Source organism: Anneissia japonica, unplaced genomic scaffold, assembly GCF_011630105.1.
Source record: "Anneissia japonica isolate Jap-2015-1 unplaced genomic scaffold, ASM1163010v1 scaffold2471_len1564793_cov202, whole genome shotgun sequence".
NCBI lineage: Eukaryota > Metazoa > Echinodermata > Crinoidea > Comatulida > Comatulidae > Anneissia > Anneissia japonica.
The window spans coordinates 139,152-146,104 of NW_022709610.1; the positions used below are offsets into that span (position 1 = coordinate 139,152).

The 6,953-nt window shown below is 32.2% G+C and overlaps 1 protein-coding gene across 2 annotated transcripts in view; it reads left to right on the top strand.

Annotated features, from left to right (window-relative positions):
- The first annotated feature begins 2,150 nt into the window (after window positions 1-2,150).
- The window catches only part of LOC117106799 (calcitonin receptor-like), a 132,773-nt gene continuing 127,970 nt past the window's right edge, over window positions 2,151-6,953 (top strand). For both annotated transcript variants that reach the window (XM_033248253.1, XM_033248254.1), the window contains exon 1: window positions 2,151-2,188. The gene's annotated coding sequence lies outside the window, so the exon portion shown is untranslated. The remainder of the gene's footprint in view (window positions 2,189-6,953) is intronic.

The following is a 6,953-nucleotide window of genomic DNA, read 5'->3' on the forward strand; positions in this document are numbered from 1 at the left end:
AGTAGAATAGTTGATACTGAATAAAGTATATTGGTACAAAATGAACTGTTGTGGACTCTCTCATTGAAAGTAGTTCATCCAATCATACCAGCAATACTCACCATAATATTGCACTAGGCCCGTTGCCACCCGGTCTTTTGCCACCCGGCTTCTTGCCACCGGTCCGTTGCCACCCACATTGGTACAGATAGCATTGTATTCTCATAAATTTTACTCTCGGTATTTTTGCTACAATATTATGTGCACTGAAAGATAAATGGATTGATTGTTTACATCACATAAACAAATTCATTGCGGTTATTAAAAAAAGGGGGACACGTTCAAAATTAGCGTATGATTTCTTTAACACAGTAGCATGTATTTAGATTACGTATGTACAGTACCGTTATGTAGTAGGCCTATGTGTGTATGTATGTATGTATTTTCTATTAAGTTAATTGAGTATATTTTTTTTTTCAATTTTTGTTAATTCAGTTAAAATACATGTAATGTTATAAATTGAATGTGCTCCCATCATATCTTTTGGTGTGTTCTTTTTTGGCCAACAAAAAAATAACAATAATCGGTGACATAATAACCAACATGAAAACCATGGGTGGGGGAAATGTGCAATTGACCAATTGAAGGCCACGTAAATCGTTCATGTTACTGTTATTCTAATTTATCATAAAGTTTATTCTTGACTTTATTTCTCCGAAAAATATAGCTTGCAATAAATCGTCTTTAAGCCATGAAGGAATAAGCTAATTCCTCCATGTTTAAACCAATGAGTGCCATGACGTTTAACTAGAATGTATGTAACATCTAAACTGAATCCTCCATGTTTGTAACAACCATCATTATAAATACACACATAACATACGGAGGCTTGTGGTTAAACTATATAAATTATTAATATTATCATAGGCCTAAATGTGTTGATTTTTAATCGTTAGAATATACTACAACTGGACACTACAGTATTGTCCTCCTTATACAAATTGAAAAAATATATACAATCATGATAACAAATCTGTACTGATGCTTAATAAAAATCAATAGGCCGAAAGACCAATCGTAAAAGCTACCACCTTTCATGCGACCCTAAACACAGTAATCGAAGTATAAGCAAACTAATGAGATATTATTTTTAAAAAATTGCAGGGAATACGCTTACAGTGGCATTTGAATGAATATTATACACACTGTATAATCTATAGATTAAGCCATCATATCACCTTCAAATGCTATCTAGAGGGATATTTACTTCAAGAATTTTACATTTTGAACAACACTCGCGCCCAATTTATATTATTGTGCTTGATCCTTGCCCATTAATTCGCGTATACTCTCATGGTTCAGTTTTTCTCTAAATTAGTTGATATTTTTTATACAGAAGCATAATTTTGTGAGGTGCCAAATATGAGACGGCAAGAATAAAATTTTTGTACTAAATTTGAATATTTAGTAGATCGTGTTCTACTTCCCCATGTTTTAGATGTTCATGATTTCACGTTGACAACTTCAGTTATGACCAAGCCCATACGTAACATCACACTTATTAATCAGTAATGCCATATTAAGCCATGATAATAATGTATTCACTTTACTATCAGTAGAGCTCTTTACCAAACTGGGACAATTTATTCAAGCTCTACTGTCGGCGCTATTTGATGTATACAAAAAAAGTGTTTTCTATATTAATCAAAGCAATATCAGTTGCTGCTTTATTAGGCCTATGTTATTTACATTCAACATAGTAACATGCTGTGGCAACGTGACTGAATAAATATTAGCTAAAAAATACCAAAGTTTACTGTTGGATACGGTATATATTGAATGCTTTAGCGAGTTCAGCTATTTTCACTTTTGCCTGAAACTTTATATATTTTGTACATGAATGAGGAAATAAGTAATAAATCATAGACTTGTAATTTTCAAGATCTTAAAATATGTATGACCATTGTGCCAGGGCCAAGCACTCACCTATAGATAATCAATATCAGAACCAATTAGGCCAATTTCCTACTTGTATTTACAATTTAGGTTGACTGGCATTGACCTTCTACAACAATACAACCTATTCATCATGATATATTGTTATTTACCAGGAAATGTTTGAGAATATATTATTTATTCTGCGGTTTATTTCAGACGAGAGCCAGATCATTGAGATACGTCAGTATTGTTATATCCGGGTAATTTCATGGTAGGTGGTACGACACTATTTCTAATAATAGCGTGTCTTCAATATATTATATAATATAATCTCAATTTTTCAATGTCAGATTTGAATTTAATCTATCTTTTACAAATCTAACAGTGACAAATTACCTTTGTAATGAGTAATGGCATCCGCTATTACAGGGTTGCAAAATTTGCCAACCAATTATCGCTTTAGCGTCAATAATAATAATAGTAATAATAATAATAATAATAATAATAATAATAATAATAATAACAATAATAATAATAATAATGATAATAGTAATTGTTATTGTCGTGATGGAATAGACAATAACTGGATTTGCGTCAGGAGAAACATGTATAGGTGTAATTTTGCCCTACCTGACGTGGAAATGCACCGAATACTCAGTACATTTGAAAACCGAGAACAGCTTGAAGTTAAAAAAAATCAGTTTGTTAAACTTTTGCACTATTATCTGTACTATTTAATAACTTGAAAATTATAAAAATTGCAGATTTGAAATATTTCAAAACTACCGTACTTTTTCAGCGGAATGAATACAATGTATGATAATTAAATATTATTTATTGAAAACCAACGACCTTTCATGAAATGCATCATACTTTTTTATGTTATTACAAATTTAAATGATACTGTTTTTGTACTCTTGCAAATGGCGATTTCCTTGACAATATAAACACATTCAACAGTATAATAACACATAAGAGTTCTAATGAGATCATAAAATGTGTCGCCGAGCTTCGAAACGTCACATTTAGATTGAATCTGATTGCTACTTCATTACGATTGCCAGAATTAGTTTGTCACCTTACAAATCAATTAAAATATAATAACATTATTATAATTTACAATGCGATAACTATAGTTGAATTATTACTGGCATTTGACATAATGAAGAACTATTTTAAAGCTACGTTCAGAATGTTGTAGGCCTACATGTTTTAACATCATTGAATGTTATTTGTGGTGTTCTAGATAAGGCCATTTCAGATTGTGTATGGTATTTAATGACGTATATTTAAAATAACACTAATAAAAATTGCTAGTATTATTTTAATAATACACATAGCATGATTAATAGGCCTACAACAGAGTAAGACTGACATTGTCAGAATAGATAAAAGTAGTTACTGCATCATTTTGTATACGCTATTCGACATCCATATTTAAAAGACAATTATTTCATAGTTTCATTGCAACATTTAAATATTAAATATTTGTTTGAAATGTCAGTAAACACTTCTGTACGGTATTACATCTGTGTTTCAATAGACCTTTATGTAAGCCTATGATCATCACATCTATAAAATGTTTTTATTGATTCAAATAATAATATGCCTAATAATAATAATAAACTCAAGTTGCACTTATTTACCTTGTTAACGGAAACAGATTAAAAAAATTCTCAAAGATAAACTTCTCTGAAATGTAAATGCATTAGCGTATATTGTGTGTATCGTCACGTGCGCTCATAGCCTAGAGCTAGCGCGACTAAGCCGATAATTGCATAAAACTAAATATTCCAAAGATATTCCGCATGTCGCATAAGCGTTAACACAGAGCAGAGATAGATTCGTCGGCCAACGGCGGACCGTCGGCCGACACAGTTTTTCCGACTTAACTAGGATATTTAGCCTGGATCTGTTTGCATGCTCTCGGCGCAGCTTTAGCTTTCGCTGTGGCCAGGGGAAGATTTATTGGTGGTGGTGGGGGGGGGGGTGTGCCGAAAGAAAGAAAGAAAAATAAATAATTGATCGCCCACAAAAACGCCTTAGAGGTTATTTTCATGCGTCTATAAAACACAAATTTTGCAAGGGATGCCCCACCGATGGTAGGCCTAGTGTCGTCTCAATCGGCCCTTCCGGTTCTCCCTTTCGGACATCTCTGGATCCACCCGTGGTGGCGTCGTATGTACCTTATTCAGAAGGAATATCTTGAAAGAAGCGTCCCGTGTACGTACGCAGGTCTCGTTCGAATCGGGTGTAATACTAGATTCATTGAGACAACGGAGACTTGCAATTACAGTAGTAATGGCTTCCTCTGTTACATTGCGTCCACTTAAACACGCATTATCCGTATGATTAGCACTCGTCACAAGTAATATTTGTCTCTTTTGAATCGGGTTTAAGTTCGTCATAAAAGTAGGCCTAACTAAGATACAGTAGGGTACGGTACGGTATGCACCTAGACTGTAACCTGTTTTGGAGTGGACATGTAAATAGAATCATTGCAATTTTAAAGGCAACTGTAATGGTCACATGCCAAAATTATTTACTTATGAAATAATTTATGATATGAAATTTATTAATTTATGATATGAAATAATACACACATCTTTCTGCCCTAGTTAGCCTTTAAATAATTATTCTAATTAAGCAAATAGATTTAATTTAATTATCTTGAAGTTTTCTTTCTTGCTCACAAGTCATAGGACTGCTACATTTCACGAAAATGATAGGCCTACAGGGATCCAAATGAAAGTAAATCAAATACTTACTAGGGCCCTAATTTCATACAGCCCCTTCAGCTTTACTTTTAATGATTGTCTTGTATTTCACTAATGATATAATTATCAAAAACTAAGCATTTTAAAAATTAACGTTAATATTCACCATAGCCTAGAAATAACGTTACTACAATTACTACTTTTAATACTTACAATTTCATTTCGCCCTCCCTTGTGGGTATTGTGACCAAAATTATTTACGTGATTGTAATATATTATACATTTAGCTGAGGTATGGTGATGAATATGATCAATTATACGGTAACAGCCACCGATTGCATTAAGTGGTTTGGGAGTTTGATTGCCGCTTGCCTGCATACGGTATTCTTTAAAATGCTAATTAATTTGTAATCACGAATATTTAACAGAATAATCGAAGTTTAAATGCTATTTACGGAAACGGATTAGTTTTTAGAGTCGTCGTCCGTATATGATTGATGGTCAAATGACGGACATTATCATTGAGTTTGATAGACAAAACGCGGGCTTTGCAATTAGACAATAATCTGGTGATAATTGTATGATAGGGCCTACTTAACTTGACAATAATAACGTCATTATAATCTCTCGTTTTTAGTGTATGATTTATAATCAGTGATCTCCTCCTGGAACATGTTATTTAATTTAGACATAGGCCTAGTAGTCAGTCAGCTTACTGTGTTCTGTTGCGTTACAATACAATCTTTATACTTTATTATTATTTTACTGTTTTCTTTTTCGTTCTATGCATTGAAAATGAAATGTATATCAAACAAAAATAATGCTAGTCAGAGACTAATTTTGTACAGATATTGTATATATTTTATAAATCGTATGTGTCTACTAAATAGGTATAATCGCGATCCCTCATTTAAGACCAGATTTGTTTTTTTTTCAAAGTACCAACTAATCCCATATCTCTTACCACTAGTATCACCCTCTAATTCTGAAACCCCATTAAATCTAGATCGATATAACCAGGGAACAGTGAATTTCACTGTTCCCTGATATAACACTATTATAAGACACAACACAACAATAGATGGAAAGGTCTTCAAAGCTTAAGTTTAAATTTAAAACATGAATAACCTAACAAAAAATCTTCAATTGTGCACACATACAAGCAATTATAGACAATACGGTTTCCATATTACTCATGTAAAATTCAGAAAATAACAGCGAATAAGAGGGTTTGATAGCAATCTATTACACTTTATGCATAAGTTTTACTCTGACGAAAATATTTGATATTGGAAATGAGAGAGGCCTATTCGTGTCTCTAAAAGAATATAGCTATTGACATTTTGAGTAATAATAGTGATGGCAATGTTTTAGTATTGAGATAACATAAATATATTTTCTTGTATATTTTCAATAGATTGCGATCTTTCTGGCAAAACGGGTGATTTAATGATACCGTAATTTGATTATGGTCCATTGCAGTAGAAGGTATCAAATTGCACAATATTTCAAGTTCTACCTCAAATTGTTTATTTATTTAGGTAAGCATATTATTATACACCCAGACCTGTGCTACATTTAAAAAAGTCGCTCAAATTGTGTCTCGTTAATTCAAACGAAGAAACAGCCATACAACTATCATTATGCTATCCACAAATGGAACAATACGATTGTTTTATATTTGTAATGCCATTAAATACAGGCTGAATTTTACGCTAACAACTAATCAGTTAAGAACCTCCTATTTGTCTAAAATAATCAATGTGTGTCAACTTACAGCGACTATAACAATTAAGACATCACGTAGTCTAAATATGGCGAATCATGTATTTATTTTATTGATTTTCCAGAAAAATGTATTTAATTGTTATGGCCACCACTGCAATTAAAATGTAGGTTACAGTACACACTCGGTTTTATTTTTTTTTAAACATAGCTATTATATTATTTCAATATTGTGGTTTTTGGTCTTCTCTAAGATTTATTTATTTATTTTTTTACGACAAACAAAATAATTTTTATAAGATTCAGCAAATTCATTTGATAACCATTAGACTAGACTGATTGAAACAGGTAACATAAAGAAAGGCCAATAGAACTTGATACTTGAAGGGATAATCCTAAAAAGCCAAGTTTGGCTATACTATAAAACAACAAAAACAGCAAAATATTCACTAGCATATCACCAGACTGAGAACAAAGCGTCTTCTAGGCCTACCTCGATATGAATTGATCGAGTAAAATTAAAACTATATAGTATACTCACAATAACGGGCAAATGTGTCTTGCACTCTTAACTGTAATATTTTTTTCAGGCCC